The sequence below is a fragment of the Stegodyphus dumicola genome, chromosome 5 (assembly GCF_044657685.1).
Source record: "Stegodyphus dumicola isolate Sdum_Otavi_A_Nest chromosome 5, ASM4465768v1".
In the NCBI taxonomy this organism is placed as follows: domain Eukaryota; kingdom Metazoa; phylum Arthropoda; class Arachnida; order Araneae; family Eresidae; genus Stegodyphus; species Stegodyphus dumicola.
In genome coordinates, this window is record NC_140772.1 from 98883722 (window position 1) to 98905205 (window position 21484).

The 21484-nt window shown below is 32.3% G+C and overlaps 1 protein-coding gene across 10 annotated transcripts in view; it reads left to right on the forward strand.

Annotated features, from left to right (window-relative positions):
* The window catches only part of LOC118199039 (putative ATP-dependent DNA helicase HFM1), a 511790-nt gene that overhangs the window by 318579 nt on the left and 171727 nt on the right, over positions 1-21484 (forward strand). The gene's annotated exons all lie outside the window — the stretch shown is intronic.

Genomic DNA, 21484 nt, shown 5'->3' on the forward strand with positions numbered 1-21484 from the left:
CTAAGAAAGCTAAATGCAGGATTTTGCAAAAGATGATGAAAATTGCAGTATATGGTACATCACTATGCTAAAAGTCCCAAGACATCATAATCTGGGGGTCGATGCTACCTGCATATTTGGGCTGACAATTGAACACTTTTTAGCAATATTCTAGGTGCAAATGTTGCACATAAATGTTTTTTTGGTGTGTTGCCTCATCGATACTTTTATGCAGCATTGTGATAGAGTGTAGATAATCAGAAAATACCATTTATTAATTTTTTACTTCTCTACGTGCAGTTTATTTAATTTTAAAACTTAAACTATGTGATGCTTGATGATCGTAATTTTCTCCCAAATGATTCTTTTGATTGCAACTTTTATATTTACTAATGATTACAACTTTATCATCAATTTCAAATTATTATTTCTAGTCAAAAAAATTGCTAACACTGCCAGCAGAAGAAACTGGTATGATTATGTTACCACATAAACATTACCTTTCGCCATATTTGAAGAGTGGAATCGCCTAAAACTTCGTGACTCGAACATCTTTTTAAAGCCTTAAGGCGGGTGAAACCCTGAATAATGCCTCAGTGTGGGATCCGTGAACCTGCAGTAATTACAATGCTGTTCGTATTGACGCTTTTAAATCTGCATTCATGAGTACATTTCTGTACACAAAAAGAAGTTTTATTAAAAAATTTTATATGCCTTTATATACTCTATCATTAGAGATTGAGGTATTGTGTGCTGTAAGTCTCGTCAAGAGATTTATTATATAGAAGTATACACTAGAGTACCACCAACTCAACATTTCGTGTAACTTGGTTTTTAAACACTAAATTATTGCTGATAGTTATTACATTTTAAAATAATGTGATTTATTAATAACAAAAATGTAATAATTTCTAACATTGCAGACAGTATAAATACATTTCAATCATTGTATTGTTGTAATTTACAGGACTTATGAATATCCTTATGTTTTTCTGTTCTATTCAACGTTTTGTTATGATATGCTATTTCAGCAGTTTTTGTTGTTTTCTCTTTCTGACACTATTATTTGAAACCTGAAGAAAGTCAGGTGGACACTGCTGATTGCCATTCTCATTTCTTTCTGATGCTAATGGTCATTAACAGCAAATATGATAGACTAGCGGGCAAGCCCGCCAGTTATATATGTCTATTCATAAGTCGTAAATTCACTGGATATTGGCAATTTGACCAATGTTTCAATTTGATGCAAACAGGCTAACTGCATGGGTGTTTTCATGGTTTTCGCTGTGTGTGTAACATGGGTACGAGCCAATTTCTCTTATAAATTCCTCCTCAAAGGCATCCTTTCTCTTAGGCATATAGCCCTAGCATGCTGTGCCATAATCAAGTAAACTGAACAAAAGGCATCAGCATAAGGCTTGCTCAAAGTTCAGGGATGTGCTCTACTACAAGTCCAATTCTTCTAGGCAGAGTTTCATCCAGTTTTAGAAGTGTTTCTATGCAAGTGAAAATGATGAATGAGAAGAAAAGAAAACAAATCAACATGACAATGCAAATGACATTGATGCCTTAAGAGACTGGACAAAGAGGAAAGTATTAACAAAATTGCCGTGGATTAAGATGCTGTATGAAATACAAGTTGTGAATAGCCCATTCCTTCTTATTAATCCATTCAAATCAATATTTTTTGTAACTCATCACCCTGTCAGTCCACATTAAATTCAGTTTACAGGATTCGATTATTTAACTGTTCCGAATTATTTATTTTATTTGCCAACTTTGTAATTGTAGATTGCAGATTACTTTTGATTGCTTATTAAGTGAAGGTACCATTTTGGAACAATTTTGAGAACAGAACGTAAAAATTAAAAGGAATCTAACAGTTGACCTCTGCAAAGGCATTCAGAAACCAGAACCATTCCTAGCGGGGGTGCAGCGCGTAAAAGTAGAAAGGCGGTTGGACTATTGCCATAGCACGCCTCAATATTTTTAATTCATTGTAAGTACTTGTCATATGTAAGTACTTTTTATACCAATTTATCATACTTGGTGAGTATGAAATAAAAAATTTTATTTATCATTGAACACTTTTTTTTTTTAATTTGGAGGTGGCAATCTTAGGAAAGTACGCGAACAGCCAATGACCTAAAAACAGCCCTGTCAGAAACTATATAAATTTGTAAAGGATGTGGATACCATTATTATATTATAAATTGTAGCTGGGTATCTTTCCCAATATATTCTTATGGTGGCTCGTTCTTTACTGTCATTTATCCATTACATGAGGTGCATGTCTGCCAACTCAGTGTTTATAAAATGGTGATCACACAAGAACTGGTACTTTCAGCATGGTATTGCAAACTTTGATCAGGAAGCTCCATTGAGAAACTTGACAAAGAAAAGTGATTTTTATTTATGTCATAAATAAAAAGCATATACATAATTATATGTAAAATTATAAAGAAAGACACTATATCCATTTATTTTATTGTAAAACAAGGCTGAGTGGGAATAATCCTTATTAATAGGATTAATAAGTTGTATATTTTGTCTATTTTACTATTCTCCCATCATTAGTGGCGAGTCACATTTCTGTAATTTATTTTTAAAAAAACAATAAAACTTGGATATTTTTGTTTAAAAAATTTGTGATACTCTCTATATTAGATACGGATATAAATAAATATATACAGTTTCCACCCAAAAAATAGAGGCACACTTAAATAGCATCTGCATATTGGTTTTTAACTGGAATTATGTTTATGATACATGGTATGGTATTATCTCCATATATAGAGATAGTCTCATAGCATGTAAGCAAAATCACTCTGAGAGACCTTCATAAATACTGAGTTGTGCAGGAAATTGGTTTTGCTAAAGGTGTTCATTAAGAAATTAAAATGACATACGTTGCAATCCTCATGGACATATTGACCCATACTGTTCAAGCAATTGCTTGTACTAAGTAACTGACTGCGAATAGCCATCACTCTGATTCTTTTAGCACTCTAAGTAACTGTACAAGTGCAGGAAGGTTGTATTAAATCTAACTTATGTTTAATATGTATCTCCTACTTAGCTATAATATTTATGTTTCTATTAATCTATTATAAGTTTTGATAAACAGATATATCAAATCATAATTTCATGCTATTGAAAAGAAGAATTTGATACATGTAATCAACTTAAGAGAAAAGCATATATTGAATTTGATAAATGTAATCAATTAAAAGAAAAGTATACATTAAGTAAGACCGTGTTCAAAAGAAAAACTTTTTCTATATTTTCCCCCCTTCATAATATTTTGCTCTAAGTATGTTAAAAGAAAATATTTTTCTATAATTTTTATTCGTAATATTTTCCTCTAAGTAAATTGCTGTTAGCAATACGTATAGTTGATTTAATTTTTGATGTTCGATTTTTCTGCCCCTTGTGTAAGAAGATATATATGTATGTGTATATATGTAAGATATATGTATATAAGATTCATTGATTGTGTTTCTTTTCACATTACTCCACTCCTGTATTTGAAGCCAAGGATCAGTTTGTGGACTTAGAGGGTGGGGAAGGTGATTTTAGTAAATTTCATTGGCATCTACTCAAACATTCAAACATCTGCAATGTTGTTTTAAATTATTCAATATCTTATGGCTTCTAATTTTCAAACACATTTAGAAATTACTTAGTTCTATGTTTGCATTCTTTTATGAAATTCCAGTTGGCTCTAGATGAGAGAAACTGTATTTTAATGCTTTAGCAAGCTTAACTGCTTTAACGTACCATCCAAAAAATAGAGACACACTTAAATAGCTGTCAATTATATATTTTGCGTTTTACCATAATATATGTTAGTGTCTTTTACTTTATAATGGTCTGTATGTATGTATGTATATTTGATAATGCATTAAGCATATATATATTCAGAGAATCATTTACAGTTGTGTTTACAACTAAAGGTATGCAGGTATTATATGTAACTTTTAGGAAATGCAAACTATAATGTAATTTTTAAAATTTTGCAGTAATCTTCAAAAATTTTGTGTATACTTTGATTTTAGGAAAATTCTGCTCATTATTTTAGCATAAAATTGTAATGATTTAATTTTTGGAAATCTTTCAAATCACTGAAGCAGTTTTTTCTTATTTCGTGTCCATTTTCTTTCTGAGCAAATGTAAAACGTTTATTTACGTTAGTTGTAATTTTGCTATGTAGACCTTTATGTACTGATGCATTTTACATCAGCCTTTTTTCAATGATTCCTTTTCCACATCACCATTGAGGTAGGAATCCAGATGCGTTTTTTTTATAGAGGTATCGCCAGGAGCCCTAATCCTCTGTCTTAAACATTTTTCAAACAAACACATATCTATTTGAAATCAATCAATACATAAAAGAAGAAAACTACTTACTTACCTATGAGATGAAGTGAAGCCTATGTGATGCCGATTCCAAAGTCCATTTTGCACAGCAGAGCTATTTTATTCTGTAAAATGCTAAAAGAGTGAACTTTACATAATGCATATTAATAACGATAAAATAAAATACAAACTAATAATGATTTGCGAAACACGGCAAGAATTATCTTCCTATTCGAAAAAAGTAATTCTGTCATCCAGCCAAGGGCGCTTTGCTGCTGGCATCAAATGCTCTATTTCTTTCGACTCGGGAGTAGGTGTGTCAGAATACTTCAACTCGAGCCTTTGATTTATGCCGCGTCCAAAGTCCACTTGAACAGCAGAGATGTTTTATTCTGAAAAAAGCAAAAAGAGTCAAATTTACATAATGCATGTCAATAATGATAAACTAAAATATGAACAAATAATGATTTGTCAAATACCCCAAGGATCGTTTTCCTGTTACAGAAATGTATTTCTCTCATCCAGCCGAGGGTGCTTTGCTGCTGGCATCAAATGCTCTATTTCTTCCGACTCGGGAGTAGGTGTGTCAGAATACTTCAACTCGAGCCTTTGATTTATGCCGCGTCCAAAGTCCACTTTAACAGCAGACATGTTTTATTCTGAAAAGAGCAAAAAGAGTCAAATTTACATTATGCATGTCAATAACGATAAACTAAAATATGAACAAATAATGATTTGTCAAATACCCCAAGAATCGTTTTCCTGTTACAGAAATGTAATTCTCTCATCCAGCCGAGGGCGCTTTGCTGCTGGCATCAAATGCTCTATTTCTTCCGACTCGGGAGTAGGTGTGTCAGAATACTTCAACTCGAGCCTTTGATTTATGCCGCGTCCAAAGTCCACTTTAACAGCAGACATGTTTTATTCTGAAAAAAGCAAAAAGAGTCAAATTTACATTATGCATGTCAATAACGATAAACTAAAATATGAACAAATAATGATTTGTCAAATACACCAAGAATCATTTTCCTGTTCAAGAAATGTAATTCTCTCATCCAGCCAAGGGCGCTTTGCTGCTGGCATCAAATGCTCTATTTCTTCCGACTCGGGAGTAGGTGTGTCAGAATACTTCAACTCGAGCCTTTGATTTATGCCGCGTCCAAAGTCCACTTGAACAGCAGACATGTTTTATTCTGAAAAAAGCAAAAAGAGTCAAATTTACATTATGCATGTCAATAACGATAAACTAAAATATGAACAAATAATGTTCCTAGTCGGAAGGAATAGATTCCTTGAACAAATCTATTCCTTCCGACTCGGGAGTAGGTGGGTCAAAATACTTCAGCTCGAGCCCTTTTTTTCCATACCCCGGAAAAACTGCTACGATGTCTTCAATAAATTTCAAAATTTTTTGTCCTTTGTTTGGTATTTTATCCAACCTTGTTCGACGATAGTAATGCAATGCCATAAATTGCGTCAACATTTCCTCGGAACTTCTGTTGGTGACATTTTTTTTGAAAATTCTGTTCTCTCCCTCTAATGGGTTTATGGTGTTTGTTTTGTCATCAGCAGCTACATATTCTCCTGTAAAGAAATATATGTATAAATTAAATAACAAATGGGGTTTTAATTTTTCCTACTTAATTTAATTTTTCAATCTAAACCGTTACCTTTACTGTGATTCGTAGTTTTATGCTGTGCATTTTTGAACATTTTATGGACATCTTTATACTGGGCAGCTGAATCCGTGCATATAATTTTTGTGTCCGGATGGACAAATTTTTTTATATATGGCCATAAATCTGATTTTTTTTTCCATTCACCTAAAATAAAAATAGATATTGCTTAAATCAAACATTTTTAAATGTGCTTATACATTTAAGCTAAAACTTTAATATGAATAATTAAAAATTAAGATTTTGCCTGCCTGAAAAAAAAGCCCTTCCTTATCCTCGCGGCAATATATGCCGAGGACCGTTCTGGTCATACTTTTTGTAACACGGCCTCTATTATATTTTCTTTTCGTTAAAAAAGTTTCATCCAGAAGAATCGTCTTTTCAGGTCCTCCTAATTTCTCGCTGTGGTGGGAGGAGTATATTTCGCAGACTTCTCTGCAATAGGACATGAAGTCTGTAATTGTCTCTGTAGAAACAGATGGTAGTCCTTGTTCCTTACGCCACGCATCTAAATTCCATTTTATAAAAGTGAAATTCATATTTAATGCAAAATAGAAAATTATTAACAATGCCTCTCGAATAGCTATTTTAGTGCCCTGAAAAAATGTATTCGCTGTGGGTCTGACTGTTCCCGAGCAATTCTGCTTATTTCTGTTTGAGCAGACGAAGCGCCAGCCCAATTTCGATTCCTTTCTTTTATTCTTAACTGTAACAGATTGACATTTTGGGCACAGCGGTGCTTCATTCTCTGCAGGCAGCATGCCAACTTTTGTTGCAAAATTTATAGCATCTTCCTCTGTCGCTATCCAAGTGTGCCCAGTTACGAAAGAAAAATTTTTAAATTTTTCGATAAAAGCAGAATCCATCCTGAAATAAAAGCAAACAATTAAGTAACACAATAATATTGAAATAGATGACAGCAAAAAGAAAACAGCAAAAGTTTTGTCTAAAAAATGTTAGAATGAACTAACTGCTGAACAGAACTGCTGATCTGTTAAAGGAACTTTTATATGCTCTCAGTTAATAAAACAGCTAATAAACAACCTCTGCTAGAAGCAGGAGGATTGGCTATCTACTCTGGGGGGCTGGTGTCTACATTTTGACGTCATTTTTCATTTGGTTCCCTATAGGACGAACTGGCTCAGTTGAAGGTCGTTTCTTATCTCTTTCAACCATAAGCGGTTGCAATTAAACTTAAGCACCTTTTTGTTCTTTTGTTTAGTTTGTTTTATGTTTTTGTGTTTTCAACAAAAAGTTTTATACTTATTAGAACATTAGTTTATAAAACATATGTTCAAAATTTTAATGTATTTTAAATTAAAAATTTTAAACCAAATAAATAACTATTTTAATTAAAGATTTAAAATGCTCCTTGCGATCCAATTTTACAATATTTTTTCCTAATTTTTCCGTAAACTTAGTTATGAAGACTTACTTTTAAGTAACTTAAATGTTATAACTAACTTAAAGGAAGACTTTTTTCCTTTAAGCTAGTTATAAAGTTTTTGTATGTCCATTATTGAATATTATGGATCAGAAATTTTAAAAAAGGATTTTTGAGAACTTAAACCCAGCTTTCGGAAAAATGTCACCTTTTGTTAAACATTATCACAAGTTTAAACTTCTTAATAGACTCAAATCCAAAAATGCATACACTGATTTATTGTAACTTATGAAAGATAGTTTCTTTCGAATATCATTCATTTTTAACTCAAAGTGAGAGGCATGGAGCATTTCGAAAGATACGAACTGCGAAAGAATTTTTTTTGAAAAAACCGAATTTAAGGTTTTTCTTCAAACTTACCTTATAAGTGCCATGAGAAACAGCAAATTAACTTTAAATGTGAATTTGGAAACAATAGATATCATTTTCATATCATTTCATTATTTTTAATCTCATAATATTAAATATGACAAAAAGAAACATATTGCAAATTGCTATGTGATTCGAAGTTTAATGCGTGTAGCATTTACATAAACAAAGTTAAATTCATTAATAGTTGTCAGTACTGACATTTGTAGCCTTCTTTTTAGAAATGAACACTTCTTTGGAGCAAATATAAATTATCAGTAAATAACTGTTGAAATAATTTTTTTTACATTTTCTCCAAAATTTAAAAGGCAAAGTTTACGTTGTTTACACATTTTAAATGCTTGTAACTTCTTTAAAAATTATAATATTTGAACTCAATGAAAATGATATCAAAAACTTCAAATGTTGAATTACCTATCCCGGTCAGTTTTTGTCATACGGGAGTCAAACTTCTAATTTATTTTTTCATAAGGACTATAAAACTTTAAGTATAGGAACCGGGAGACCGCAGGAAAAGTTCAGTTTCGTTATTTGACGAAAATTATTATTATTATTTAAGTTGACATAGCCAAAATATTTTTCGTCATTTAAATCACTTCTGTGATGGGGAGATATGACTCCGACCAAGGATTGCAAAAATAAAAGGCCGGTTATATTTTAAATTTCCGATCAATGCCAATGATTACATGTTTTTAATTTTTCCTTTTACAATTGAAATTTTGTTCTTCATGATGAATTAATTCCAGTCCCCGATAAAACATTATTAACATTTTACTTTCAAGTTACTTCAAAACATCTTTCAAAATATAACTTACCAGTATGGATTCACTCTTTTAAAATAATTCTACTTTAATTAAACTTAGGAGATAATATAATCAATTAATCAATATTGTTTAGGAAATATATATATATATATATATATACACATATATGCTCTGCCAGTTGGAATGAAGAAGACAAGTGCATAAAAGGATATTACAGCCCCATGCACAAAATTTTAACACTCTGCGACTAATCGTTTTGAGTTATGCGATATATGTATATACATGTATACATAGGTACGTGCGAACATACAGCTGTCAAGAGCAATTCCTTTTTGAATCCCTTTCAAACCCATTTTACAATCCCTTTTGTAAAAAGAGTCCTTTATTCAGTCTGTACGTACAGACGTCACGCCAAAAAAAAAGTCCTTATGGATTTGGTTTGGTTTGTGACATTAAGGCAAAATCTCGAAGGCTATCTGCCTACGGGAAGGATTGCTTTCGTGGAGGACTTTCTAAGGGAAACTGGTTTGTATACGTGTTGCACATGGGGAAAACTACAAAGGCGCCCTTGCGAACCTTGGGCCGAACTACCAGTTTTCAGCGACTGTACCACTAAGCCGCTGGTGGGCACCAAATGGATTCGGGAACTGTCAAAATGGATATTTTTGTTCAAATATGATAACAGAAGTTTTCCGCAATTATGATTCTTTCTCTACTTCGTGCAAAGAAATAAAAAAGGGAACTTTTAATTTCTTAAAAAAGCTTTGTTTTCAAACAGCTACTTCTTAAACAATCAATAATCATCACTTTATGTGGCAGGATTCAAATATTTAACTGTGCTTAAGAGCATTTGTATAACGTCATTCATCACAATGTCATATTCTGCCAATAATTTGACATCAGATAAAAGATAAGTTACGTATGTATCTGAGGAACTTCGTTCTATGTTCGCGAAAACCATTGTGATATATTTATTAAATTAGATTTGTTGTCTTTGGCCTTCCATGGTAACCACTAATACTGAATGTCCAAGCCGGTTTTTTTTTTTTTTATTATTATTATTATTATTATTATTTTCTTTTACTTTGATGCCAGGCGCGTAGCCAGTGAGGGAAAAGGGGCCTGTGGCCCCGGGCACCACTACCTATACTTAAAAAAAGGGCTAATTAATTTTCCATAGATAAAGCTTAAATTTTTAAAATTTTGCTTGCCAGGTTCCCAAAATATTCATGTGATTAACAAAAAAATGAACGGAAAATCTACGATTTTTCATTTAGATCAGAAAAAAAATCCTTCCTCAGCTAATAACTGGCGGGAAAATGCTGGTCAGTCCATAAGTTCCTGCACATTAAGAGTATGCGTGGTGAATCTGCCAGGTTTGCAGCGATGAAAATTAATAGTGTACATGATGAACACACTATTAGTGTAAGGACTGCCCAGAAATGGTTTAAAAAATTTAAAGTTGTAAATAGCAGCATTGATGATGAACCCCATTTTCAGGACGTTTTGAACTGTTAGAACCAAATCAAAGGATTAATTCTGAAGTTTATAGCGAACAACTTTGCCGTCTAAACTCAAAATTGATCAAAAAACGCCCACGATTGGTGAATATCAAGAAAGTGTTACTTCATCATGATAACGCTAGACCGCATACAGTCCTCCACGAAAGCTCAAACAACGCTGCAAAAAATTAGTGAATTTAATTGGGAGCTTTTGCCACATCCTGCTTACTCCCCAGATATTGCTTACTCCCTCAAAATAAAGACAAATTATTTTCTTCTGTTCATTATGGAAGGATTAATAACTCCGTTTTAGCGACAAATTTTGCTTTGTTATTCACATGAACTTAACAAAGATTATTGCGAACAATGTTGGTTAATTTCAAATGAGGATAGATGTACAAGAAAAGCGCGAGAGAAGTTCTCATCATATCGCAAGCTGTATTGAAAAGAAAATTGGGAAAGAAATAACTGTATTGGATCAAATAATGGAAAAATCTGTAAAAGGCTAACTTTTAGAGAGATTAAAATCAAGACAACTATAGCAAAAAATAAAAATGGTTACATACATAGCTAATTTTTTATCTGATGTCAAATTATTGAAGAATATGACATTGTGATGAATGGATGACGTTATAAAAATGCTCTCAAGCACTGTTAAATATAAGAATTCTGCAACATAAAATGAGTTAATTCATTCTTTAAGTAGTATTTGTTTAAAACAAATCTTTTGGATGAAGTTAAAATTCTCTTTTTTATTTCTTTGTACAAAGTAAAGAAAGTATCGAAATCGCGAAAATATTTGATCACCGTATTTCAATGGAAATATCCATTTTGACTGTTCTCGAATCCACCAGCGGCCGAGCGGTAAAGTCGCTTAACACTGGTAGTTCGGTCCGAAGTTTGAATTCCCCGAACGGCCTTGCTTCACGGGCCTTCGTAGTTTTTCCCATGTGTAACATGTATACGACCAAGTTTCCCATAGAAAGACCTACACGAAAGCATCCCTTCCCTTAGGAAGATAGCCCTCGAGACTTTGCAGTAATCTCATAAACCAAGCCGAATCCATTTGTTTATTTTTTATTTTATTTATTTGATCGTGGTGACGTCTGTACATACAGACAGGATTTTTTTTTCAAAAACGATTTTAAAATAGATTCAAAAGGGATTTTTTCTGGACATTTGTACGTTCCGATGTACGTACGTATGTATGCATATATATATGCATCGCATAATTCAAAACCGATTAGCCGTGTACCGTTGAAAGTTTGCACATGGGGGATGTTATAATCTCCATTTGTGAACTTTTCTTTTTGATTGCAATTGCCTGTGTACATTTACATTATAATCGTCCTCTTACGCGGCCTTTTATTTTCGAAATCTTGGTCGTAGGATATGACTACGACCAAGATTTCGAAATTACAATTACAGAAGTTTTTTAAATGACGAAAAATGTTTTGGCTAAGTATAATTTAAAACAACATAATTCTCGAAAAATAACGAAATGTAACTTCCCGGTTCCTATACTTATACCTGGGAAAGTTTTGTACTCATTATGAAAAAATAAATTAGAACAATTACTTATTGTTCTACTAGAGGTAGCCTGGGCTCAGGCACCCCTGGTCAAAGAAAGTCTATACATGTTGTTTTTCCAGGTATCGCAAACACCTTTCCACGGGGAACTGCATATTTTCTGTTCTCAGAAATTCATTAATGAAAATGATTCCCCAAAACGACTACACCTGAAGTTCCAAGAAATTTTGCACTGCCATACAGGGGATCGCCTCTAAGGAGAGGTCAACATTTACCATTGATGTGTTTATTTGTTCCTTTTCCAAGAATCACCGGTTAGAAGATACTTTCTAGAAGTGGAGGCTTGTGAAAAGTTTCTAAGCCTTTTGTTTAAAATTGTTTTACTGACAACTATTGATGAGCCATTAAACTTCAAGCGACTTCTTCATTTCTCTAACTTTGCCGCAGCTTTTCACAAAAATCGTCAATGACTGTTAAAAATGAGATAAATCTCTGCCATGGGATTCAACATTTTAAAGACTGCTTGCTCTCTTCCCTATTCAATTTAACGTGTGTATTCAAATGTGTTTAAAATTATTTATTACACTTCACCACAAATTGCGAACCGATATTTCAAACAAATACTAAAGGCCTTTGTGTAGAAAAAGATACGGAATTTCCCCAAAATCAAAATAGCAGTCATTTTACAATGATTGTTCATTATACAATGACTAATAAATCCATTTTCAAGACAGATTTTGCACTATTAATTGATGGGATATTCTCCACTTGTATTGCTTTTATTTAAATAAATTATCTAGTGTATTCGATTTAATAATTAAACAAAAGCCCATTTAAAAACCTATTTAATATGAAACATTTATGGATTTTCGATAATTTCGGATTCTTTGGGATTTGAATTTCGAGCTAATAAGTTTTCTGTACTATTTAAGAATTTCGGAAATTCTCTTTCATGTACGTTTTACATTTAAAGTACATTTATAATACATCCAAAACCAGATTACATAAATTATTACTCTCATTTGTAATCCTTAAAAAGATTGTAAATAATTATTTTATTTACAATGATGCATAATGAAATAAGTGCATAACAATGAATGCATGCAATATTTTTTCAAGAATTATTTTAATTAATTAGAATTTTAAAGAATTTATTTTATTTTAGAAATAACTCAAAGTTGTCTAAGAAACAGAATGTGAAATTCAATTTGTGAATTTCACTTTCTGAAAGCCTTTCGAGGGAGACTCGATGGTTTAATGTAACCGTAAATGAAAATTTATTAGCCACCGAAGCGTAAGACACTAATAAGATACAAATAGAATTATATTTAAACTTCGCCATTTAATGATCTTACACAGAACAGCAAATTCATAGCAGCATAAGAAGAATATTTTAAACAGTATTTAAAACTTGTCTTATGACAGTTTTTTTCACAGATTTTAATCTAAGTAAGATTTTTAATAAAAACAATAATTTGAATGTGAATAAAAATGGATTTCGAGCAATGCTTTATCTGTAGGAAGAGTTAACGACTGCTGAGCTACAGAATGCGGTTTTTGCGCTTCTTATGTTCTAGTCAATAACCTGAGACATTTACAATTTTTCTCTCTTTATTTAAAAGATTTATTGGAAATCATTAATTTCAGTATAAAATTGAATTAGTATATCTGTATTATTCAACTATTTTATTTTTTTAAATTGACAGAAGGGGTACAGATTAACTTGTTTATAGTTTATTCTTCAATGTAAAAGAGTTAGAAAAAGGGCTTTGTCCTTTTTTTCCCAGTCACTAACTCAATGTTTCTCACATTTCTTAGAATTTTTAACAGAGTATAAGAGATCAAACAGTTCAATTCTTGGATATAGGAGCAATGAATATGTCGTATTCTAGAAGACCGTGGTTCGAGTCCCGGCGAGGGCATTGCACATTTTTCGTTTCTCCTGCCTCGAAATAACCTAATGATTCTACAAGCTTTGAAACTGAAAGAAGAAAAAAAAAAAGTCGTTTTAAGAATTTTTCAGAAATCAATGCTCTACACCAGTGATTATTAACCATTGTGCCGTGGCACTTTTTTGTGCCGCCAAATTCGTAAAGTGTCGCGCAAAATTTTAGAAATGTACCTATATAGTAAAAATTATAATTGGTTTAATCCTAGTAAATGGTACACATGAGAATTGGAGAAATTTGGTTTTTAAGACATTAAGCCCGCCAATTGTGGTATCCAAGTCGATTTGGGTGCCGAAGACTTCTATAATTGAATTAACGAAGAGGAAGAACTAATTTCGCTTTCTAATAATCGAGATTTAACCTTAAAATATTCGAAAGAATCAATTAATTCATTTTGCATTAACATTAATGCGATTATCCCATGATGGCCAAAAATGCTCTAAAAATATTATTACAGTTTTCTACATCTTATTTGGGTTAATTCGGATTTTCCGTATTAACCAACATAAAAACGGAAAAAAGATCAATAATGTTAAATGTAGAGATGATATGAGAGTAGCATCGTCATTTTTACGACCAAATATAAATGAAATTATGAAATACATCAAGCTCAAATTTCTTAATAAAAGTATTCTTATCATGGTGCCACTTGGATTCTGCGCCAGGGGACAGATGCCCTCTTTGCCCCCTCTAGCTACGCCCCTGGGGGAGGAATGCCTTCGTGGAGGACTTTCTAAGAGAAACTGGCTCATATACACGTTACAACATGGGGAAAACCAAGAACACGCCTATGCAGCCAGCCCGTTCGCGGGCTTCGAACCTCGGACCGAACTACCAGTGTTCAGCGACTTTACCGCTCGGCCGCTGGTGAAATTAAATAATGAAGAATCTGCATGAATGTATGTATGTTTCTCGCAATGTGAAAAACAACAGTACCTAAAGACATCAAATTTTGAATAATGTAGTCCTTCACTCGAATATGGATATCTGGAGGCCCAAATTCGGAGTTTGGAATTTGTTTTATTATCTATTTCATGTTTTGTAAAACTTTAACGAATTTTTGGATAACAAACACAACCATTTCAAAGCAAGCAATGGCAACAGTGTACGAAAAAAAAATTGTTTATCTCCAGCGTGTGAGACTATGTACTGAAAATTCTAAAGATAATTTTAATTTATTTTTAATACTGCTGTTCAATTGAATTTTACGGTTTAAATGTGAAGAACATAATGTTTAATAAATAAATGTAACGCACAAAACGTTCAAAAAACGCCCTTTGATAGTAACGTAAAATCTGAAAGCCTTCAGATTTATTTATTTATTTACTTTGTGTGAGTCTATGTTTGCGACAAATAATCAGCCAATTACAAATTAAAAGGAAGTAAAAAAACAAAAGAATTTAAATAGAATAGAAAAATACCCCATTAATGGGCCAAATGTATAAGAGTGCTGAACAATGATAGTTCAACAAAATAGGTTAGAATACCAGCAAACGAGCTTTTATGGTTTTCCTTATGTATAAGGATCTGTACCTTGGCAGTCTCGGCCACGGGGCAGTTATAAAATCACGAGCCTTACGGTTCCAGAACACCAAAGATTGTTTCATACGGTTGGACTGAGGGGTTGATGTTGGCGAAGACTGAGGGGGCTGAGGGATAATTTTTTTATTTATTACTTTAATTCATATTCGAAGTTAAGATGCTATAACACGCCGAGCAAATATTAATTTAGAAGTCAAACAACAAAAATCAGCGTTATATTTTCAAATTTTCACAGGACTAGTTTCAATGATTTTACCGAACCATTTGCGCTTCTGCAGCTGAGGATGGTGGTTCGGTAAAACCATCAAAAATAGTCCTGTGAAAATTTGAAAATATAACGTTGATTTTGTTGTTTGACTTCTAAATTGAATTCATATTCCAAGTTTTTCATCGAAGAGCAATACTAATCGCAAAGGAATGACTTGATTAAAATTGACTAATAATGTCTCAACTTCACCGATTTTATAGAGCTGTAAAAGGGAAATGTTTTCTATTTATCCGTATGCTATAACGTGATCCTTGCTCCTATATCCAAGAAGTGAATTGTTTAATTTCTTATGCTCTATTAAAAATTCTAAGAAATATGAGAATCATTGACGGGAGAAAAAGTTAAAAAGCCCTCTTTCTAACTCTTTTACACTTAGGAATCAGCGGTAATAAATAAGTTAACTTGTGCGGCACATTAAAAAGACAGAGTATATAATTTGACTTATGAAAAAGTTTAAATGTGATCGAGTATATCTAAAGTGTTATTGAAGCTTTCATAAATTCCTAATCCATAAACTAATAAATTCAGAATTAAAATAAAAGCTTAAAAATAATTTTAGACTTAAATGATAATCCCAGTGACATAAAAGTAAATTAATAAAAGAAACTCATTTTTTGTAAGATATTATTATTTCTTCAAGCTATATATCAACATATTCGAATACTATTAATCAAGAGAAAAATATATGTTCCATTTTTCAGTTTTAAAAACAAATTAAATACATGAATTCCTCTTATCGTGACCATCTTCTTTAGAAGACCATAACACGCTGTATTTAATGCATTCGAATTTCACAAAGATAAAATAATACAGATAAAATAATTTAAATTTATATTCAAATAATAAATTCCAATCAATCGCTTAAACGAAGATTGGTAAGAGAAAAATTGTAAATCACTTAGGATACTGACTAGAACATAAAAAGCGTCCATTGTGTGCTCAACCAAAACTAGATGCTTATGTGTATCTAGCTCCCAGACACACAAGTTTTGGCTTTAAAAGTTTCGAATAAAATCTCCTCCCCAAATATTGATGTGCTTTTGCACATAGACGCTAGACTGCCGATAACGTCTTGTGACTGTGAACTTTCCGCAAGTGCTTTGTAAACGTTAGAAAATTATAATAGAACTACTATGACGGAAGAGCGCATAAATTCTTTGGCATGAATACGTATTCATTATACCAAAGAAGATATCATTTGACAAATTTATTGATATATTTATCAGTTTACAGCCACGGAAAATGGAATTCGGGAATATTTTAACTCCCGAAACAAAATAAAAGGCCAGAAAAATGTTTGCCTTCTTTTATTTTTATTTGCAATTTAACTTTATGTCCAAAATAAAAAGTGCATTTACAACTTTTATGTATTTAATTCAATATATTTATTATATAATTAATTTACTAAAGAAATATTGGTTATATTATCTCCTAATATAAATAAATAAAAAAGAGGAAACCCATATGTAGGAAGTTTAATTCCGAAAATTGTGTTTTAAAGTAACTTGAATGTAATTTATGATAAAAAAATTTTTACGGGTACTTGAATTTAAATCATGAAGAATAAAATTTCAAACTTTGAAAAAGAAATCAAAAATTAAAAACAAGTAATTATCGCTATTGATCGGAAATTAGTTGACTTTTCAATTAGTTGACATTCAACTCCCGTTCAATGAACAATAATTAATAAATGTGAAGGTGTTTTGTCTTTTACTCAAGTAAGAATGATAATGCCAAACTGGCAAATTAAGTTAGGCCAAAATTGTAGTTCCGTGAAGTGATGGGATTTATTTCTTATTTGAATATAAGTAGAGTACCAAAGAACTCATTCTGAATGAAACATTTTCGCTAATACTAGATTCCTTATAAATTTCGAGTGAAAAGCAATTTATGTAGTAAAATTTACAAAATACTTGAGTAAATGTCTTTCGACACCTTCGCTTAGAAAAACTTGTTTTCGAAGTGAATTTTAGATCATTCAATATTATGTAATTATATGTATAGTTGTATTATGAAACCACAGTAAGATGAATTTCAATTTTTTTTAAATATTTCTTTGTTTGTATGTGAGTGTGACCATCAGAAATGAAAGTAAAATACTAGAAGTACTTTTACTAGCATTATTCTATTTTTGTTATTTATATTTCGTTTTTAAAATTGCTCTAACAAAGGTTAAAGCGGTTAAGGTGAAAAAGAAAAATAATTAGTTACGCAAATTAATATGTCTGTGAGGTAATAATTATGAATACGATAATTAAATGGAATATATCCATAATTATGTTACATAATGATATTATTAATACAATTTATAATATCATTATTAATAATATTAAGATAACTGCCATTAATATAATATATTCGTCACGTAATAATTACCTATATACTTGAAGATGCTGTAAGGAGTAGTAGAACAGTATAGCCATAAGCATCATAACGGGCAACCCCCCCCCCCGTAATTTTAGCTGGCTACGCCCATCAATAACTATCATTTTAAAAATTTAAACCATGAATCTAAACTATTAAATGATGTAAAAGAACCAGGAAAAAAATTGACCAATATTTTTGCATTCCCGTCCGAAGATAACGGTGATACACTTTAATTATATAATATTGAATTCTTGATTCAAATTAATATTGAATTATTTTTCTTTAATTTTTCGGTTTTGCATTATGATGAAAAATTAAAACTGATTGAAGTTTTTGGTAAGCATATTAGAAATACAGTATAGAACATCGATTTTTGCAAAATAAAGTTTATGTCAATAAAATTATTTCCATCAGAAAGGGATGTTGTTAATTCGTGATTTCGGCTTGCTGGCGACGATGTATATGATCTTTGAATTGCATTAAATTTTCATCATTATAATTAGTATTTCATATATTGTTTGTTTAATTTTGTACAGCAAAGCATAAAGAAGTTTTCTGTGTATGGGAAGGGATGCCTTCCATAAACATGCCTAGGGAAGGGATGCCTTCCATAGACATGCCTAGGGAAGGAATACCATCCCATTTGTGGAGGACTTACTAAGAAAAACTGGTTTATATTTACTTTATACATAAGGAAGACCATAAAAGCTCGTTCAGCGCGTTCGCTGATATTCTAACTTATGTCTCAGCAATCTTATACATTTTGCCTACTAATGGGCTATGTACTTTTTTCATTCTATTTAAATTATCTTGTTTTATACCTCCTTTCTTATTGGTAATTATCGGATTATTTGTCCCAAAAGCACACGCAGACAAAATAAAATAAAATAAAATAAAATGCTTTGCAGTGAATGAATTATCTGCATATTTAAAACTGCTCTATTAAATCGTTTTAAATAACAAAAATTTAAATTGTTAAATCACTAAGAAAATACAATTTATTGCATTGAAAGCATCAACGTTGACATGCTCTGTATATTCCCCCCAAAACAATTGAATACTTTTGCTGTATTTATTATCTATTCAATATTTAGGTGTGGTATCGCAGAGGTCCGGCCGCCCATGATTTTCGAAGCCCGCGTACGTTTATGCGCTTCACTCTCACTAGGAACGGACCTGCATCATAAAGATATTTGCACCCATGTGCAAATCGGCGGCTGTTTGAACCCTGATAAGTATCATTTTCAGAAAAGCACCCTTCATAAAAGTGCATCCTTATGTAAGTTAATTTTTTTTTCATTACTGATTAATTAAGCAGGGGATCAAATAAATCTTCAGCACCTTTATGCAAATTCACTCCACTGGACTTTGCACCCTCTGCAGAAATGTGTAACGGGCGCTTTCGTAGAAAGATGTTTTTCATAAAGGTGCGGAAAATTAATTCCATCTTGTGTCATTAATTAATCTGTAATGCAAATGAAAAACACATTCGCATAAAGAACCCTGGCTTCAAGTGTCCGTATCCTTATTAGAGGTTGCATTTTAAAAAAAATAAGAGATTGATTTTTTGTAAGGAACTTACGCCTTTATGCCAAGGAACCCTTATAAAGAATTTCATTTTTTTGAACAGCGAACACCTTTGTAAAGGTGTGTTCACCTTTATATCTGGGTACCATTATGAAGGTGTCATTAAGAACCACTGCAAAAAAAATATCTTACATCGCAGATTATCTTCGTAATAACTGGGCACATTGCAGATGAAGTTAAGGAAAGGCAAGGTGAGCTGCATAATATACATTTATTCTAGATACTCCTGTTGGAACCACAACTGCATGTATGTCTGTGCATTTTAGTTTTGGCATAAGCATATATACACATGTTCCATAACATGCGACCCGTCCTCCTACATGCCAGGTGTTTGGGTTGATCTTTACCATTTGACACTCTACATTCTTACCCTTAAGGGCAAGGGCGTAGCTAGAGTTTCTAGCGCCCGGGGATAACTGAAGAATTTACGCCCCTTTCTATGTGCCAAGAATGGAAAAAAATTCATTAAAAAATTCTGTAGCATCCATTTAGCGACCCCTGGATGCTGCGGCCGGGGACAGATGTCCCCCCTTGCCCCACCCTATCTACTTTCTGCGCATGCGCGTAAGACCTTTATGGCTGCGAAGATGCGTGTGCGCAGGCGCATAGTACGTTTACGCATGCGCGTTTAATGTCTAATGGACGGTATAAGCTAAGCTAAAATTATATAATTCAGTTAATGTAGCAGATTGCGTTGCTCCTTAATCTTCGAATTGGATCCGGCTTATTATTTTTTGCAGACTGTTGGAACAATTTTATAAAAGTAAGCTTGAACTTTCGATTATGTCAAATAGAATTTCCGATATATATTTACTAATATGTAAAGGATCTACAAAGCAAAAGTATGTTTAGAAGTCCATTAAACAAAAAGTGGAATTGCTGCAAAAAATGTATAAAGGCCTAATCATTTGTTTATCTAACCATTCCGAAATCTGTTTATCAATTTCACGCTGTTCTGCGGCGGGGGGAACGCCACGGCGCGCAATGAATTGGAAGTTGATCTGTCAGCAATAACCTTATCTTCAGGGCAGATGTTTTTATTTTATTTGGATTATAATTCCTTACTAAATGTAGTATTTCATCTTGATGTACTCCGTCTTTGATATGATTTAAATCAAATTCCTCGTCATTATAATTCGCTTCCGATAGTGAAGAAAGTGACACAAAGGTTATTGAAAACGAATAAATTTCGATTGACAAATTAGTCGGTATTCTCGACACAGCAATTATAGGACTTGAACAGCGGAACTTTGTAACTAAACAAGAAATTATGTCTGTTTAATAGAATTAAAGAGAAAGTATTATCACATGAAACGAAGTAACTTACATTGAAAGAAATGTTTAATAAAGTAAACAGATAATTATTAAGCTTTTTTTTTTTTTTTTTTTTTTTTTTTTTGTAAATTTTGACATCCTTTAGATGGGAATTGTTCTTTATTTCATAAATTACGGTTTCATATTTTTAATTTTATAATTTCTGCATGCTATCTTACCAGATTTAAGCTGATGATCTATAATCCGGAATCGCCGAAGTCCCAACGAGTCCGGATTAACGACTTTTAACTGTATATAACAGAGAGATGGATTGTACTTTGCCGATGCACATGAGAGGTTACCTATAAATTGGGAAACTTAACAAAGCAAAGTTATTTCTATTTATGTCATAACGAAAAACAAATTGAATATTATATAATAAAACTATAAAACATGGCGTCATATTAATCTAATTTACTGGAAAACAAGTCGGAAAAAAACTAATCCTTACTAATAGGAAGAGTTATAGGTATTTTTTGCTCTTTAAAGCGGTCCTTAACGGTATAATCGGAAGCCCGCCCGCCTAGAAATCATGAGGTTAGGAGTTCAAAACTCGCCGAGGCAAACGTATATTTTTCCTGCCTATTGGCGCCTGAAGTAAAATGTGGTAGCCTATAATATGTCACTATCAGGATTTAGCGACTGATCCTTACCTTCCTTGTCGCCCTTGAAGTGGGGGAGAATCCAAGGAATTTTCTCCTTTATTACCGCATGCCTCCGTGGTGTAATTAGAAATAAGTACTGCTAGCAATGGAAAATTTGGCTAGGGTATTGCACCTTTTTCATATTCTGGCTAGGCAGAAGAGTAAAAGGGGGAGCAGAACAGTCAGGCCA